Here is a 16607-nt window from a genome sequence, read left to right on the forward strand (position 1 = left end):
CTAGATAAAGAGATGTAACAACAAATCAAAGGAAAGAATTCTTACATTTTTGGAAGATCAAGATGAAGATCCTATGATACTTGAGAGAGAATTCGGGTTTTCTAGACTTGAAATGAAAGAAATGAGGAAAAGTGGTGGAAACTCATGTATATAACATGAGTTTACGGCCAATCATGAGTTTACGGCCCAAACTCATGAAGGTTTGGCCGTAAACTCCACATGATGGGGTTTAAGCTTTATTAGTGCACAATGGACTCAAGCAGATACTTCCTAACACCCGATTCTTGAATGTAGTATGCTTAGAACACTCAAACAGACTCTAAACAGTGCTAAAAGATAGCAGAAACAAGTCTGACTTTGATTGAATTGAATGGTTGTACAAGATAGAAATTTCGGGTTGTCACAGAGTACACCAGTGAACACATCGTTCACAAACACCTGCAGGTTGCGAGCCTGCTAGCGTTCCACTAGACTGTCTAGAATAGTCCATGGCCGTCATCTATACTCCGCTAGATGACTGGAATCAACAACAACAACATCGAGGCCTCTCATCATTTTATCACACATCATCTATTACATCTACCCATGTTTTACCCCAACATTTTTGTAGATATAAAATACATATACAATTTTAAATAATTTAAAACATGTATAAAATCATTCATCCGGCATAGACAACAAGTATTCAGATAATATGCACACATAGCATGTAATTTATATAAAATATTTCATATCTATGTGTAAGATGAAAGTAACTATGCACTCACTTGGTAAGGTGGTGACTTGGTACTCGGACAGCACTTCGTTACTCTTTAAAACAATTTCCTTCGACAAAACCTAGTATCATTACCACTAGGGTTTAGTTTAATATTCACCAAGACTAATTAATAGTCTAGCTATTATTAGTATTATATAAGCTTTAAACAATACTCATCACCCACTATATACAGACAGGGGCAGACATAAATCACCGGAGGGCAGGACCATTTTGGGATATAGCACTTCTGAAATCCAACAACCCTATGTGGCCCTTTAAACCAGATTCCCCGTACCGCGAATGGTTAGAAAGATATTATAAAGACACTATATAATTCATAATAATAGCCTAAATACTCATTATAAGGTCCTAATAACATTACTATATTGAAACATAAGCTATACTAAAGATAGGGTAGGCGTAGCTCACTTATAGCGGGTTTTCTCGAAAACCGGGCTTCGCTGGAGCAGCGTTCCCGAGCCGAAAGGCTCTTTTCGCGGGGCTTCGGGAGCCTCGGGGCTTCCTTCGGTTGCTAGGGGGTTTACCTAGACTTTAGGGGGGGTTTTGGGGCTTAGAGAGAGAAACTAGAAAGAGAAAGTGAAGTTGGATGGTGTGGGGAATGAAGGGAACCCGACACCTCTATTTATAGGCTGTCTGGCAGCTTGATTCATCGAGTCCACATTCAACTCGTCGAGTCCATGGCCAGGTGTCAGCATTCTGGTGGCGAAACGTGTGTGGCCTACATTGTGCCACGTCACCCCTTTTGCAGCAGCACCCTGCTGACTTCTAAACCCTGTAACTTTCGCATACGAGCTCCATTCTTGACGTTCTTTATATCCACGCGTAGGTAAAAACAAGATCTACAACTTTCGTTTTGACTCCGTTGGCTAATTCTCGACCGATCTTAAATTTAACAGTAAGAGAATATTATATTGTTAAATGACCGCGTAAAATTCATAACTTCTATATACGAACTCCGTTTTCATATGTATTTTTATCGTTGAGTTCCTATAAATGAGATCTTCAACTCTCATTTAGGTCGCGTAAGCCAAAAACCGCTCGAACTAAAATTCGAGTTTCGGGCCGTGCACTGCTAAGCCGAAACTTCGAAAAATCATAACTTTCTCATACGAAGTCAGATTTGGGCGTTCTTTTTATGGACGCTCTCGGTTTAACATATTCTACCACTTTCGTTTAGATCGCTAATGCTAAAAATCACTCTATCGTAAATTCACTATTTACGCTTCCCGGTGTCGTGCCAGTTCCGTCGCGAAAATTCGACGGGTCATAACTTCTTCATTATAACTCGGATTTCGGCGTTCTTTATATATCTGGAATCATTGTTTCAACCACTACAACTTTATGTAAATATATCGGGCTTATCTCACACTTTAATTTTGACGCTTATTTATATCCTTTATTTATTTTAAATTTATAAATAAGTAATAAGCATATAAATGCACATAACTCACATAATACTCAAATAATTCATCTTTATTACTTCAAAAAGAGTTACAATAGTTGACCTAGACTATTACATCATCTAATTAATGCTTAGTCCCGAAACACGGGCGTTACAATTCTCTCCCCCTTAGGATGATTCCGCCCCGGAATCATGCATCGGCAAATAGATGTGGATAGCGACTCATCATGCACTCTCTGTTTCCCAAGTGAGATTCCACTACAAGAAAAATGACTTACAGTCACACCAAAAAAGTGTGACCATATGCGTATAGTGACATTTTATTTTTTCACTGAAAGTGTGACGGAAGGTGACGCCGTCGTATGGGTCTTATGGTCACTTTAAAATGTAGTGTCCGTATGATATGAAAAAGTGTGGCCGTATTATAAATGTGTGGCTATTAGGCAGAGAATTTTGTTGCTAAAATCAATCATTTTATCTAATATTGTGGCGTTAAACTTTCGGTAGACACATTTATTTTGTAACTGTAGTGACTATATATCACCAACTTGCGACATGCATGTTGTTTCAGTGTGACGTTTTACTAATAAATAGTCACACGATTTAAAGTTTATTAAGACTATTAGGTATCTTTTGCAGACATATAATTATGGTGAACATGACCATATTCGCTAAATGGTCACATGTACTTAATTTCATATGTGGCGATTTGCTAATAATTAGTCAAAAAAAGAAGCAATTTTGGTGACTATTGCATATCATATAGAGACACAATTAAGTGAAACATGATCATAAGTATTATAAAGACACATTTTGTTAAAATTACGGATTTAATATTAGTTTACGGTCATATTTGTATTATTTTTCATGACCGATGTTATCATTCAGACATATAAAACGTTGTAACTATGACTATTTTATATTATTTCGACATAGAGAATCAATTACAAAATAATTGTAACTGATTTATAGACACAAAGTTGTTGCAAGTGTGACCAATATTCCAATTATTACCATAAAAATTGGTTATTAGTATAACCTATTTTATCATTTAGACACAAAAACGTTGTTGAATGTGACTATTGTTTGTTGAATGTGACTATTGTTTGTACTACAATCATAGAAAGTAATTTAAACTGTGGCCATTAGTGTTCTGTCAAGACACACAATATAGATAAACATGACTACTATCTTCCATATGGTCATATTATTTGCATATTTTCAAGTGGTTATTTTATTTTCTGACAAAAAAAATATTATCTAAGCATGACCATACATGAATTTTTAGTCACATAGTTATTGAATTTAGTAAAATGTGATATTTATTTGTCACATTTTTTTTACGTTGTTATTATTTAATTCATCGTCACAAAAACTTTATATTTCGATATTATTAATAACTGAAATCCAAATCCACACAATAAATTCGTATTTAAAATACCCAAAAATAAAAAATTATACTAATTGCAAGTATTAAAATATGGTAAATAGAGCAAAAACATCATAAACCAAAACTTGGATTATAATCATATGAAGAGAAGTATTACACTGATAGAGTATATAATCATAGATATTATAAACCATTATGAACATTAAAATAAGCTTTATAAAGATATGGATGGCAATGATAAACATAATCTCAGATTTAATTTGCTCAGTGAAAATAAAGATGTTTCTTAAAGATGGCTTCAAATTCTTACTTGCACCTCCAACTAAAATTATTTTGCTCATAAATAATCAACAAACTACATCATCAGATTTGATCTTCTTATTGCTAGATGCATCATAATCGTTCCAGTTTCAAATCAATCTTCTTGTCATAGTCATTCCTGCACTTGCACTTACAACAGACGAAACACGTGTTCTTGGTGATCATACAAGCCTTGTAATAAAAAAATAGTAATCAAACACGAGAATTAACAAGATTCACAAGTGAAAACAAATACAAAAAACTTTAGAGCATATACGTGACTTTTTCCTATGTCATTTCTTCTTGTAATCAGAAGCAAAATACCAAGTTTAGACAAACCCTAAAAACTCCAAACACTTGAACAAACGTTATATTATTTTTCCAACTATCACAGATAATCATAATCAACAAAGCTTTAATAATTATATGATCACAGGACATCATTATTTTAATCCTCAATGCTCAAAAAATTAAGAATCACAATCAAATTTTGGTTATTACCCTAAGTTGATTGCTTAGAATTACCAGTAATAACTTTAAAAGCAAATCCAAACAGCCCTAAATTGATAAGTTTAGGGAAAAACATGAGAGCAACATTTTTTAGATAAAATCTAAAAACATGTATGTCAATTTAGAATTTTGATTGAAAGCAAATTTGATGTGCAAAAACCACATATATACAAGAAATAAATGTCATAGCTTTACTTATAATAGAAAAACATGTATAGAAGAAGAAAACTACTTACGAAGAGGCCGGTGAGGAGTGGTGGTCTCAAAGAAACGCATCTAATTCCAAATGTAGAAACTGCAAAAAAAACCATCAAAATTAATGATATAGGACAGAAATCAAGAGTTTGAAGGATAGAAAATATAAGGTACTTGCAATGATAAGCCTTCCACCAGTAGATGACAACTGCAACTCATATTCTGATCTATTACCAAAAGGGCATTTATGTCTTTTTGCATAGTAATGAAGTAATATAAAGTAGTGAGTACTGACCTTGACTTGCTTAATGAAAGAAACAACATTCAACATTCCACTTCTTGATAATCAGACCAAATTAAAGCGTTATAAGAAGAGATTTAGGGATTTAAAACATAATAGGAAGATATAACATCATAATTAGAAGAGATATATCTCTACATCTACAGTATTGACACTTCCCTTATGCATGATTTAGATCTTTAGCAAGCTCATATGAAATCAATACCAATCGAATGTAGTGATTGCATGTAATCAAACCTGAAAACAAAAAGAAATTCCTCAACATTTTTATATCCCCTTCTTAATTACAATTGAGAACAAATTTGTGGAAAGACTTATCAAAAACATCATATTTAAACATGGAGGATGAAATAGCAATCACCTTGAACATGAATGGAAGATCAACTCCTAACTTATCAACAAGAGTATCACCTAATCAGCAATCTCAAATAAAACATGTTTAGGGCTTACCTTTACACTCGATTATAGGCTTCTAAGCTCTTGTACCGTTGAGATGAAGACCCAAAAAAACCGAGAAAACACCAATGGGGATATGGGGCTATTTCGTGAGAAACTCTCCGAAAAATGTTCTGATAGGAGACGGAAGGAGCCTAATGGCATCGATCCTGGAATTCTTAATTCCATCTCAACTCGATTCGTGATCTGACTTGGCACCTTATCCAGATCGACGGTTTTATATTGTTTTCTCCACAAAATCGTCAGTACCTTGATTATGAAGAGAAGTTGTTCATACTATTTTCAAGCAGCCAATAGAGGATGAACAGGGGTTAGGGGAAACACAATCGACGATATGGGCGAAGGCGCGATGTGGAGGAGCCAGGGTGGAGGGACGGATAGGTAACGATGACCCCATGAGAGAAAAACGAAAGAACGAACCCTAGTGGTTTAGATTATGTTGGGGGTAATGGGAATTTGGAAACCTGAGCGGGATGTGAGTTGATTTTCAATATTCAGGATTGACATCTTCGATTGTCGATAGCAGACGTTTGGATCGATGGTGCAATGGAGAACGCGATTGGAATTTCCGATATCCCTCATGGCCTAAGGGTTTCAACATTGAAGATAATAGATATTAGGTTTAAAGAGGAGGGAATTACTAAATCAAAAAAATTTCAGGTAGAGGGAATCTGAAACTTTTGGAATGGAAGAACGAGGGAATAAACCAAAAATGAAATTTTAATATTTCTATAAAAATTGCAAATAAATGATTTTTTCTTTTTTGATTTTTCTATTTTTTTAGAAAGATAACTTTCTTAACCAGGGTTTCTGGACCGGTTTTAATTTTTTCATAAAATTACAAATAATTTTTTTTCATTGATAATATTATCTATTGTTTTTATTATTTAAAAAATAATATCTATGTTTTTATTTCTATCATGAAATTAAAATCTAATATATAATTATTTTGTTATAAGTTTTTTTTATCCATATGTATGTGTGTAAGTGTAAACGAGTCTGGTTGAGGCCAAGCCATATCCATAAGTCATAAGCCCTAATTTATAATCCCCGAGACATAAGCCCTAAATCCTAAGCATAAGCCATAATCCCTACTCCATAAGCCTTAATCCCTAAGCCCTAAGTCATAAGCCATAAGCCATAAGGACTAAGGACTAAGCTAACTATAAGTCATAAGCTCTACACCTTAAGCTTTAAGCAATATGAGTTTAGCCATAAGCTATAATCGCTATTTTGTAAGCCTTAAACCATAACCCATAAGGATTATGGTATGTGGTTTAAGAATTATGGCTTATGACTTAAGATTTATGGTTTATAGTTTATTGCTTAAGAATTGTATCTTTTGGATTATGGCTTGAGACGTATGGATTATGGCTTATGATATAAGTCATAATCCATATGTCATAAACTTTAAGCCCTGATCTATAAACTATAAGCCACAAGCCTTAACTCCTAAGCTATAAGCCGTCAAACATATATCATAAGATATTTCATACAAAATAGGCCTGAAGCCCCAAGTCATATGGCATAAGCCATAAGCCTTAAGCCTTAAGCCCTTCGCCCTTACTCATAAGCCATACACCTAAGACCTAAGCATAAGCCTAAGTCATGACCCTTGAGCCATAAGCCATAAGTCATAAGCCACCTATCCATACCTACAAACCCAGGCATACACCCTACCCTATTACAAATCCATATATCGACCCACCCTACCCAAACCCAACTTTACATACATGTATACCCCCACACACACCCATACACAATCTTCCCATATTTGCCAAAGCACGCCCACCTACACTTATACCCAATACCTACCTCATACAGCCCACCTTCACCTACAAACCCACACCAACACCACTCCATATAAAATTTAATATTAATAATCTATATATTCAAATAAAAATATCAATATATTAATATGACAGGCTTTGACTGATATTAACTAGAACCAACTAGCCTGACCAATTGTCTTTATTCGTAATTGGTTAATGACTTTCATATGATTAATCAATCACTAAGGGTAATGTGGGGATGTAGGTATGGGTGTGTGTGTGTATGTGTATGGATTGGGTTGTAGGGGTGGTGTTGGGTAGGATGTGTGGTATGTAGATGTGAGCTAAAGCCCAAAACCCTAACTACTAAGCCATAAGCCTATACTCTACACATGTATCACAAGCCACAAGCCTCAAGCCTGAATGAATAAGCCTTAAGCCTAAATCCATAATCACTAATATATAAATCATAAGTCATAACTCATAAGCCATGATGCATAAAGCATATGTAAACCTAAAGCTATAAGCCCCAATTTTAACCCATTAGCCCTAATTTTTAAGCATAAGTCATAAGCTCGCAGTCATAAGTCATAAGTCATAAGTCATGATCCATAAGCCATAATTAGCCTAATTCATATGCACTAAGCCTAAGGCCCTATGCTTTATGCCCTAAACATAAGTCATAAGCCCTCAATCATAAGTCATGATCCATAAGCCATAATTGGCCTAATTCATATGCATTAAGCCTTAGGCCCTATGTTTTATACCCTAAGCCCTAAGCCCTAAGCCACATGCCTTGCGCCCTAAGACCTAAGCCCTCATCCATAAGACTTGAGACTTAAGTAATTAATCATCAACCATAAGAATTAAATCTAAAGGTTAGGGCTTAGAGAGTAGTCACCACCAACCCATTAGAAAAGTGCTGCCAGCTCAACGCCATATAAACTCCACTACAAGCTCACTATCAAACCACTAGACTTTTGAAATGGTCACCACTCCAAATTATTTATTTATTTATTTTGATATTAAATCAAATAAAAAAAATTAAAACATAAACCTTAGCATATCACATGCGAAGAAAATGGTCAAAAAAGCTTAACCAATCACATGCGTCGTCTTCATCCGTCTCCATAACCACTCCACAACCAAGCCACTGGACACTAGGGAAGTGTTCACACATGACTTGGTTGTCCACCTTAGTTTTGACGCGTCTTTTTGGCACCCATTCTGGATAGCCTTGATGCTTAGTGCTTAGGACATAAGGTTCACGACTTATAACTTAGAGCTTAAGGCTTATGACTTATGGATTGGGGTTTTTAGTTTACATTTTTCAAAACCCTACCACACAGTAGACTAAAACAACATAAGTAAACAAGTAAAAATTTTGATAGTTTTTCTCTACATTGGAGTTCAAACAAACCATAGGAAAATCATATATATTTTTTCTATTTTATATAATCAATATTAATTAATATATTTTTTAAATTCTATTATTAATCTAACTTTTTTTAAGTATATATTTCGTTGATACAAATTTTCACCAAAAAATTAAAATTCCCGCACTTATTTTTCATTTCCCTCTTCTTTCTTTATCAAACTTTGCACTCTCCTTATCCTAATCGTGTTACCTCACCAGTGACAGATTCCCCTAACCTTCATTGGCGAATGCCGTCTACCCCCACGAAACCCCTTACGTTAACATCCCTTGTGGGTTGTCGCCACACTATCGACCTACATTGTCGCACATCTCAAACATCGTCGTCCTCGATACCAATTGAGAGTCCATCTCCAATTTCAAGCAATCGTTTCCACTTGCCCTAATCCCAAAGACGCAAAACGATCTCACGACTCTCGTTGTTCTTTTGATTTCCTTCTCTATTGTTTCCACTTGCTAATTGAGTCCGAGAGTCTGAGACGTAGAACAGGTCCGACAGTATCAAGCCCTTCGACTACACCTCGTCGCCTCCGCCTGAAGCACCTCCGCTTCCAGGTCCTCTTGGCGCTTGCTCATCTCGTTGCTCCCTCTCTGAAGGTATGTTCAGAGCTTAGTTATGCAGATCCGACGGTATATTGCCATCGTTTAGTTGTGTAAATTCACAATTTCACAGATTTACAGCTTCACAAATTCATGGTTTCACAATTTTAATGAAATTCGTTTTCATTGATTGATAGTTCTGATCAAATTCGTTTTTATTGATTGAAAATTTTAAATGGTTAACATCACAGATTCATAGAGATTCTTGTTCACACGGTATTGGACTTGTCTCATCTATTTCCCCTCCTCCAGATGACCCCTCAGCTGTCATAAATTCTGCTTAATATTGTTAAAATTTTTGCCTAATATTGTTAAAAAAACTGCAATATTAAAGCTATTAGCCAATGAAGAGTTTATATAATCAATAATGTTTGAAATTTGATTATTTATATGTCTGTTTGTGTGTTGACTAGTGGTTCCTTAAAGAGATAACTCGAGATATTCATAGTGCAGATGGGGAGTGGAGAATAATTCTGCTGAGATACTTCAATCCTATTAGAGCTCACGAGAGTGGGAAACTTGGTGAAGATCACACCTCACAATCATCGCTTAGCATTCTAAGTTTATGCCTAGAAATTCTACAAATTCATAGTTCGCTTAAACTAATGCTCTGATACCAACTGTGACATCCCCATTTTCACAGCCAGAAAATACCGATTTTGTTTATGCTTGTTTGAAAATCAGAGTAACATTTTACATAAAAGTGTTGCGGAATTTGTTCCCAAAATAAAAATATGATAAAGATTTATCAAAGCATTTCCGTAGAAATGTATTTCATTAAAAAGACTCGGGATGTCATGTTTGATACAGATCAAAAGCATAAACAGTACAATATAAGCCTTACTACATTATTTCATATCTACAGGCCTATATTCGTAATCCCTCATCCAAAACATCACATCTATGCTCGAGTGCCACTACCTGTAATACATGAAACTGAGTGGGTCAGGCTTGGGAGCCTGGTGAGCACATAGGGTTTTCAACCCACAATAAATAAGTTTATTAATTTTATCATCCAACAATAACCCGATTACCCGTTCCCGTTATCCTCACATTACGTCCCTAAAACACCTATCATAAGGGACCTACACTAAGGATCAACATCGGGATGGACACCACTGCTAAGGGGTTTCCTCAGCAATAAATGTCCTAAAGGCAACCATGGGGGGATGGAGTACACCGGTGAACACATCATTCACAAACACCTACAGGTTGCGAGCCTGCTAGCGTTCCACTGGACTATCTAGAATAGTCCGTGGTCGTCATCTATACTCCGCTAGATGACTGGAATCAACAAGAACAACATCGAGGCCTCTCATCATTTTATCAAACATCATCTATAACATCTACCCATGTTTTACCCCAACATTTTTGTAGATATAAAATACATATACAGTTTTAAATCATTTAAAACATGTATAAAATCATTCATCCGACATAGACAGCAAGTATTCAGATAATATGCACCCATAACACGTAATTTATATAAAATACTTCATATTTATGTGTAAGATGAAAGTAACTATGCACTCACTTGGTAAGGTGGTGACTCGGTACTCGGACAGCACTTCGTTACTCTTTAAAACAATTTCCTTCGACAAAACCTAGTATCATTACCACTAGGGTTTAGTTTAATATTCACCGAGACTAATTAATAGTCTAGCTATTATTACTATTATATAAGCGTTAAACAATACTCTTCACCCACTATGTACAGACAGGGGCCAGACATAAAACACCGGAGGGCAGGACCATTTTGGCATATAGCACTTCTGAAATCCAACAACCCTATCTGTCCTTATCTCGGGTACAGATCCTGTGCTTCGAGTAGTAGATGCCCAATACTACCTTTCACACCTATCTGTACCTTCCTCAAGATCCATCCTGATTCCTCTATGTCACCACACTAGCACTATAAACCAATCCTAAGCTAAACGACATACATATCCTAGGCTTTCCTAAGAATCCTCAACTCCCAGCAGCCGCAATACCGAGAACCTCAATCAACACCGCTGGTTGCCTTATGCATGCAAGTTATACACAAAATGGAATCACATAGACTGTCAAATGATGATTCTTCCCTAAGTCCACAATCAAACAAGGAACAGGAAATAAGGCTAAATCGATCATTCTATGGCTATATGATTTTAATCATATACAACTTTGGAAGCGTACACTTAGCAATTAACTGAACTGATATCAATTCCATGTAGTACATAGCATCTAATCCTCCTAGGCTATAAGGCATCACACAATTAAGGCAGTTCTATCATATGATTCCTGAAGTTATCCTTAGTCCTAATCTAGCATGAAATTCACACATTGACATACTAATCGCAACACATAGGTATGGGTATTTGGGAATCACTTACGTGAGCTCGGCTGATTGCATACATCACACCCGTTTTCTAGTTTTGTAAAAATCTTTTAGAAGTTCATTTTTCTTTGAAAAAATTATCTTCCTCAGTTTGAGTTATGGCACACCTGAAACTATGTCCGAATCTCTCAAACCAAGGCTCTGATACCAACTTGTAACGTCCCAAAAACATGGATAAAATTTTCATTTTTAATTTAACCAAAAACCATCAAGTATTCATAATAAAACCAAACAAGTATGTCAAACAAGAGTAATCATCATAGTACATACATTATACACATAATTGTCAGCCAAATCTTAGTGAGCTTACCCAAAATACCACATACATTATACATATAATATAACAACACGTGGTTGTGTCAGGTTCGTATCAACCCGAAATAACAACAATGAGCTGTGTCGGGTCCGTATCAACCCTTGGGGTCCATATCAACCCCGATTCCATAATGACTCTGAGCCCATATTGGCTCCATACGTAAATCATACAATCACATCGATCAAATTTATACAATAGATATATTCTACTCATACAATACAGTGGGCCGGCCGTGGTGCCTTCGACCCACTAATGTGGTAAGAAGACTCATCTCTAATTGAAGATAACTGGATCAAACACTCGAGCTGTTGCAAACACGAGCCCTCACACTAAACATAATCCAATAATGACCATACTCAATAATTGGGGATTTAACCCATAAACAAAGGTCTAATTCATCCTCAATCAAATTAACTGTAAAAGACCATTTTACCTTTTCTCCACATAACCCAACTAAACAAAGCCCAAACCCATAATGGACCAAGGCCCAAAAATCAATCCAATAGGCTTGTAAGAAAATGCCTAGCATCCACCATATGACACCTGGCGTCCCAACGCCCAACGTTCTCACGTTTACGCCTGACAAAAACCTCTGAGTTCCAAATTCTAAACTAAGGTCTTAAAGGCTTAATACATATCGTCCAAACTTCAGATGCAAGACTAATAGGACATCTTACGCCATAAATTTGCAACCTTTATGACTTTGTATCGCTACAAAGAGCCCAACACCAAGATCTTAACTCATATCATACTCTAATGCTCCAAAACTCTTGCATGAAAGAGTATCAAGGTCCAAGGTTGCATTTTTATGATCCTAAACACTCTAAAATGCTCAAAAGGACATCTCAAAATAATTATCAAGGTTTGGATGCTATACCTCCTGAATGCATGCCATATCCAAAAATCGTGTGGCATAATTTCCTCTAGAATAATCGTCGACTCTCTATGATCGCCTCACATTTATTGACAACGTCATGCGTTAGGGAACAATACCTAAGACTACTCCCATCAACAACCGAATTCAATCCAACCATCTATTAAAATACTATTTTCTCTCTCTTCCACCTACACAACCCAATCGAACTAAATTTTGCACACACATTAGCAACTAAAACCAACCCAACCTTTTAATATATAAAAGTATTTTGTAATTATTTTTATTGATAGAATCTATAACTATTTTTTATTCTATAAAAATATATGTAATATATTTATTTTAAAATGAAGAAAAATATTTTAATTTGTTATAAAAGGTTTTTATAGATATAGATATATCAATATTGGGTCTTCATTTGTAGAGGAAAACAATTTATAATTTTTGATATAATTTAATGTTTTATAAAATTATAGTTAAAATATAAATATAGGCAGCATACAAATATATATGGCATAAGTTTTGTATAATAACTAAAAATATTTAACCAATGAAAAAGAACCCAAATATGATATCGAGCACGTGGCAATATATTCTAAACAAATAGACGACATGGTGGTGGGTACAACAACTCCGTCGGTTGTTTTCCAAGAATTTTTATTTTCGTTTTAATAATTTTGGCTACCGACCCTTGCTTTTAGTTACCAATGGGCATAGTCTAAGACGAGTGCTTGCAATCAATGCTACCTAACATTCTTAGAACCCCATGTTTATTTTCATTCACCATGTATAATTGGTGGACATCATTGATCATTGGTTTATGCAAATACTATTCGCCATAAATCAAAGTAATAGTTTTCATGAACTTGTACAGTGTATCCCGTGTGGTACACTTGGAAATTCTCAAATACTCGTCCTATTTATCTGCTTCCATGATGTATTGTAACTGACGAATTACGGTTATGTATTTTTGAATTGAAGAAAATCCTTTCCACCTCTTGCATCCCACTTCAATTGAAAGATATGGAAATGAGCCTAACAAGCCGCCAACAATACATAAAAATAACTATTTCCAAATTCGGAACCGTCGTTATGCGTACATGACGTCATCTGGAAAATAGTGTTCTATAAGACGATTGTCCCCGACTTCGTGATTTCTCTTCAACGGAGGTCTTCCCGTTGTATATGTAACGGCTATATAAAGGCTATTTTTCTTATTATAAATAAACATACTTACCATACTTATTTTCACCACAAATATTTCTCTCTTCTATCAAAAAACTAAATTTCAAGAAATCAAATTCAAGATGATTCACCATTTTGTGATTATCATGACTATAATAGTCATCTCAATTTTCATCCCAATCCTTTACATTTATGATAATATAGAATTTCATCTACTTTTAGTTTTGTATGTAACGATGGCGTTACCTTTTCCTTTTTGTGTAATATTTATTGAAATAAATAGATTCTAATTTTTATCTTATTGTTCTTATTTTTTTATTTCAAAAAGATGTAGTCACAATATGCCCAACATTGCAAAGATTGAATTCCATGCTCTAGAAGTTAATGGAAAAAACTACATTTCAAGGACCATAAACATTCAAGTGCATCTGGAGGCAATGGACATTTCAGAAACAATAGTATAAGAGAATTGTTGTTCTCTTCAAGACAAAGCAAAAGCAATAATTTTCCTTCGTAAACAGATGGATGAAATGTTAAGATATGAATACCTAAATAATACTGATCCAAACATTATTTGGAATAACTTGAAACAAATATTTGACCATCAAAAGGAAGTTATACTTCCAAATCCTAAGGCTGAGTGGATGGCATTGAGGTTTCAAGATTTCAAGAAAGTGAATGACTATAGTTCCGCCTTGTTTAGAATATGTTCACAGCTCAAGTTTTGTGGGGAAGAGGTTTTTGATGCTGCAATGATAGAGAGAACTATCTCTACTTTTCATGCATCATGTATAACCTTGTAGTAACAATATCAATTACAAAAGTTCAAAAAATATTCTGAAATTAATACTTGCCTCCTTGTTGTTGAACAAAACAATGAGCTCTTGATAAAAAATCATGAGTCCCGTCCAACAGGTTCAGTAGCACTTCCTGAAGTAAATGCTACTAATACTAATGAACCTAGAAATATTATGTGCGGATGAGGACATGGTCGTGGACGAGGACAAGGTCGTGGTCGTGATCATGGACGTGGTCGTATCCATTATAATCAAAACCACCACTCTATAAATTATCATCCATATAGTCAAGGACGAAGTCATTATAATCAATGTGGTCGTGGTCGGAGAAGTAACAATTAGCATGATCCACATGGCAATAATGTCCAACCACAAGACAAGGGACATGATTTAGGAATATAACAGAACCCTGTAGGTTCATGTTATAGATGTGGTAGCAAAACTCATTGGTCAAGGATCTGCCGCACACCTCCACATCTTTGTAAACTGTACCAAGATTCTCTTAAAAGAAATGGGAAAGAAGTAAACCTTATCGATCATGTTGAATTTGAAAACATTGAGCTTATCTGTGATAATTTTTGCAATGATGTGTACATTAAGGAGATCTAATCTTGGGGTGTAACTATTTGTTTTTATTCCTGATGTAATGTTTATTTTAAAATTAATGAAGTTTTCTTCGTAGTTAATATCATAATTATTTTGATAACTTCTCATTAAAATATGTGAAGATCAATATGAGTTCAATAAGAGCACATGATAAAGAAAATGTTGGAGATATTTGTCTACCAGATAGTTGTACTACACATACTATTTTAAAATCTAAGACATATTGCTTAGAACTAAAACCATCAAAGCCTGTTATACATAGTATATCAGGTCCTACAGACTTGATTGTGGGAACTGGAAAGGCGCATTTCATGCTACTTAATGATACAAAGTTTTTGATAAACAATACCTTATTTTCTTCAAATTCAAATCGAAATCTATTGAGTTTTAGTGACATATATCTAAAAGGATATGGCACTCTAACAAAAACAATTGGAAATATGAAATATATGTATATCTAATATAAAGATCGAGTACTTGAGAAAATGCCAACACTTGACTCTAGTTTACTTACATATATAAATATGACTGAGTCAAATATGGTAGTTTAAGGAAAAAGTTGTCATCCTGAGATATTTAGTTTATGGCATGACAGGTTAGTCCATCTGGGATTGACGATGATGCGTCAAATAATTAATAGTACACATGGGCATCTATTGAAGGATCATAAGTTCCCTCAAAATAATAATATAAGCCAATGTACATCTTATTCAAGTGGAAAATTAATTACGAGACCTTCACCAATGAAAATTGAAAAGGAATTGTCTGGATTTCTTGAAAGAATTCAAGGTGATATATGTGGACCAATTCATCCACCATCTGGACCATTTAAATATTTTATGGTCTTAATAGATGCATCCAATAGATGGTCTCATGTTTGCCTATTATCAACTTGTAATGTAGCATTTGCTAAATTCCTTGCTCAATGTATTCAGTTAAGAGCACATTTTCCCAATTATACTATTAAAAGAGTGAAACTTGATAATGCTGGTGAATTTACGTCTCAAGCATTTAATGACTATTACATGTCCGTGGGATTTGTTGTTGAGGTTCCAGGTGCTCATATCCACACACAAAATGGCTTGGATGAATCATTGATTAAGCATCTCCAACGAATAGCTAGACAATTAATAATGATAACAAAACTTCCAATCTCCATTAGGGGACATGTAATTTTACATGTTGCATCACTAATTCATATGCGACCGAGTTCATATCACACATATTCTCCCCTACAGCTTCCTTTTGGTCAAGAACCAAATATTTCCCATCTTAGAATTTTTGGATGTGCAGTATATGTATCTATTGCACCA

The 16607-nt window shown here is 34.9% G+C and overlaps 1 long non-coding RNA gene across 4 annotated transcripts; it reads right to left on the reverse strand.

Moving 5' to 3' along the window:
* Positions 1-3801: 3801 nt before the first annotated feature.
* On the reverse strand, positions 3802-6015 carry LOC145160455 (uncharacterized). Of its 4 annotated transcripts, none has more exons than XR_013738110.1 (3): positions 5327-6015; positions 4617-5113; positions 3802-4062 (listed from the first exon to the last, which is right to left on the reverse strand). It is a non-coding gene; the product is annotated as an uncharacterized LOC145160455 (long non-coding RNA). The 4 variants fall into 4 exon arrangements; XR_013738109.1 differs by having other exon boundaries at positions 5238-6015; XR_013738111.1 differs by having other exon boundaries at positions 4617-4675; positions 4754-6015.
* Positions 6016-16607: the final 10592 nt, after the last annotated feature.

The sequence above is a fragment of the Lactuca virosa genome, chromosome 1 (assembly GCF_052849685.1).
Source record: "Lactuca virosa cultivar CGN04683 chromosome 1, Lactuca_virosa_CGN04683_v6, whole genome shotgun sequence".
Classification (NCBI taxonomy): domain Eukaryota; kingdom Viridiplantae; phylum Streptophyta; class Magnoliopsida; order Asterales; family Asteraceae; genus Lactuca; species Lactuca virosa.